Below are 3,662 nucleotides of genomic sequence, written 5' to 3'. Positions count from 1 at the left end.
GGGGGGCGCAGTGGTTAAAAATCCCCCTGCCAATGCTGGGGACACGGGTTCGAGCCCTGGTCCAGGAAGATCCCACATGCCGCGGAGCAGCTAAGCCCGTGCACAACAACTACTGAGCCTGCTCTCTAGAGCCCATGAGCCACAACTACTGAGCCTGCGTGCCACAACTAGTGAAGCCCACGTGCCTAGAGCCCATGCTCCGCAACAAGAGAAGCCACTGCAGTGAGAAGCCCGAGCACCACAATGAGGAGTAGCCCCCACTCGCCGCAACTAGAGAAAGCCCACGCGCCGCAACGAAGACCCAACACAGCCAAAAATAAAATATTAAATAAATAAATAAATTTATTTTTTTAAATGTATGTGTGGCTCTTTTCATGCCTAGTGCAGCCATGGCTCATGGTCCCAAGAAGCACCTGAAGCACGTAGCAGCTCCAGAGCATTGGATGCTGGATAAACTGACTGGTGTGTTTGTTCCTTGTCCATCTAGAGGACCCCACAAGCTGAGGGGACATCTCCCCCTAATCATTTTCCTAAGGAACAGACTTAAGTATGCCCTAATAGGAGATGAACTAAAGAAGATCTGCATGCAACGTTTCATTTAGATTGATGGCAATATCCACACTGATATAACCTACCCTGCTGGTTTTATATATGTCATCGGCGTTGACAAGACTGGAGAGAATTTTCATCTGACCTATGAAACCAAGGGTCGCTTTGCTGTTCATATTACACCAGAGGAGGCCAAGTATAAGTTGTGCAAAGTGAGAAAGATCTTTGTGGGGACAAAAGGAATCCCTCATCTGGTGACCCACTATGCTCACACCATCCCCTACCCTGATCCCCTCATCAAGATGAATGAAACTATTCAAATTGATTTGGAGACTGGCAAGATTACTGACTTCACCAAATCTGACACTGGGCAACAAACTGTGGATCTCTCTTCCCCGTGGAAACTGTATCCACCTTACCTTTGCTGAGGAGAGAGACAAGAGACTGGTGGCCAAACAGAGCAGTGGATAAAATGATCTCTAAGTGACATGACTTGTACTTAAAGATAAGACTACATTAAAAAAAAATGTATGTGTGTATGCATCCCAGTGTTCACAGCAGCACTATTTATAATAGCCAAGCCATGGAAGCAACCTAAGTAAGTATCCGTCGATAGATGAATGGATAAAGAAGATGTGGTACATATATACAATGGAATACTACTCAGCCATAAGAAAGAATGAAATGATGCCATTTGCAGCAACACAGATGGACCTAGAAAATATCATAATACTAAGTGAAATTATTCAGACAGAGAAGACAAATACCATATGATGTCACTTATACGTGGAATCTAAAAAATAATACAAATGAATTTATTTACAAAACAGAAGCAGTCTCACAGACATAGAAAACAAACTTATGGTTACCAAGGGGGAAAGGGCAGGGGGAAGGAGTACAGGATTAACAGAAACACACCACTATATATAAAGCAGATAATCAACAAGGATTTACTGAATAGCACAGAGAACTATATTCAGTATCTTATAATAATCTAAATGGAAAATAATCTGAAAAAATATATATATGTATAACTAAATCACTTTGCTGTACAACTGAAACTAACACAGTATTGTAAATCAACTCTACTTCAATTTAAAAAAAGAAAAGAAAAAAATATATGTGTGTATAAATATTCTCAGCCCAGTGGTTGGCACCATTCAATAAAAGGTAGCTATTGTTATTATTAATCATCACTATTATGATTATATTACTGTGTTACTGTTATACCAGGAACACAAATTGATGATGAGAGTGCTTGCCATTTTCAGTTACGTATTTGTGTGCCATTTCCAAAGGGAGGTACTCACATTTCCAGTCCTGGGAAAGATGACTCATATTGTTCTTTCTTCAAAAATATTTGAAGCAAAGTAGTAAGAATTTGGAACAGTAATATGCTTTATGGAAAACACCATGTACCAAAGAATGATGATTATTTATCACAAGTGTAAAGTCAGAAACTTGAACCTAACTTTTTGCATTAAGCCACCTGGAAGGGATGACAGAGAGGCGGTAGTTATTAAGGAGTGTCCCCTCCAACCCACAAGAAGCAGTGAATCAGCACAGTGACCCTGCCCATGCAGGTCTATTGTTATGAGGCTTTCACTGTTATAAGCCTTTGGCATAGAACCCTGTAGCAGACACTGTGGATCCAACTACATTTCTTCCTTTCTCCATCACTACTAGAATGCCAAACTCGTTCAAGCATCAGGCAGCAAAATGCTCCGGGAAGGTCAATTCTGCCTCTGGGAATAAATCATAATTGGCCTAAGCCAGTCCTGGTAATCTCATTTCCCTTTATTTCATTGGCTTAAGTATAAAAGTGTGACAGGGCCTCCCTGGTGGCGCAGTGGTTGAGAGTCCGCCTGCCGATGCAGGGGATACGGGTTCGTGCCCCGGTCTGGGAGGATCCCATATGCCGCGGAGCGGCTGGGCCCGTGAGCCATGGCCACTGGGCCTGCGCATCCGGAGCCTGTGCTCCGCAACGGGAGAGGCCACAACAGTGAGAGGCCCGCATACCGCAAAAAGAAAAAAAAAAAAAAAAAAAAAAAAAAAAAGTGTGACACATTGGGGGTCAATTAATTATAAGGGAAAATCAGCTGAAGGTTATTTTTTAAATTCCCTGATGAAATAGAGTCATATGAGAAGAAAATCCTTTCCTATTGCTGATATTGTCTGATGAGGGCATAATGTTTAGAATGGTAGCAATTATTTTGTGACCATGAGGAGAAAAACAATAAAACTGTAGTCTAGCTGACCAAGAGCTCAAGCATCATTAAACATTCTGGAACTTCTCACATCTAGACTTCTTTTTATATAAGATAATAGACTCCCATTGTTTAGCCATGTTTAGTCAGATATTCTGTTACTTGCAACCAAAAGCCTCCTAATTAATTCAAACCATAATTCACTTGGTTCTAAACTAAAATTGATGTGTGAAGTTAGGCGAGTTCCTAAAGTTCTCTGTAAAAGGGATATATTATGGGGAAATAAGCAGTACACAATTCAATTTGGCTTATAATAAATATCCCAAACATCCCTCATACATTAGGATGAAAAAAGAATGAAAAGGGAGGGGGAAGGGTAAGCTGTGACAAAGTGAAAGAGCGGCATGGACATATATACACTACCAAACATAAGGTAGATAGCTAGTGGGAAGCAGCCGCATAGCACAGGGAGATCAGCTCGGTACTTTGTGACCGCCTGGAGGGGTGAGATAGGGAGGGTGGGAGGGAGACGCAAAAGGGAGGGGATATGGAAACATATGTATACGTATAACTGATTAAATTTGTTATAAAGCAAAAAATTAAAAAAATATAAATAAAAATAAATAAATAAATAAATAAAGTAAAATAAAAAAGAATGAAAAGAAGACAAGTTTAAGGATGAGACAGGTATGGACTTGAATCTTGGATCTGCCACTTAACAGCAGTGTGATCTTAAACAAATTATTTAACATCTCTGAGCCTCACTTTTGAAATTTGTCAAGTGGGAAGAACAATATTTACCTGATAGCATTTGTGATAAGGATCATATAAAAACACATAGAAAGCTTTGTCTTAGTCTCTCTTTTGACTACACAGATCCTGACACATAGGAGGGCCTTAATTTGG

General features: G+C 40.4%; 1 pseudogene across 1 annotated transcript; it reads left to right on the top strand.

Annotated features, from left to right (window-relative positions):
* Nucleotides 1-389: 389 nt before the first annotated feature.
* LOC308623003 (small ribosomal subunit protein eS4-like) lies at nucleotides 390-1,020 on the top strand (annotated as a pseudogene). The gene has a single exon. The product of its transcript is annotated as a small ribosomal subunit protein eS4-like (transcript).
* Nucleotides 1,021-3,662: the final 2,642 nt, after the last annotated feature.

This window comes from Mesoplodon bidens, assembly GCF_964165515.1.
Source record: "Mesoplodon bidens genome assembly, chromosome: 9".
Classification (NCBI taxonomy): Eukaryota; Metazoa; Chordata; class Mammalia; order Artiodactyla; family Ziphiidae; genus Mesoplodon; species Mesoplodon bidens.
The sequence above is the reverse complement of the archived record's forward strand: the minus strand, read 5'-3'. Positions and strand labels throughout refer to the sequence as shown.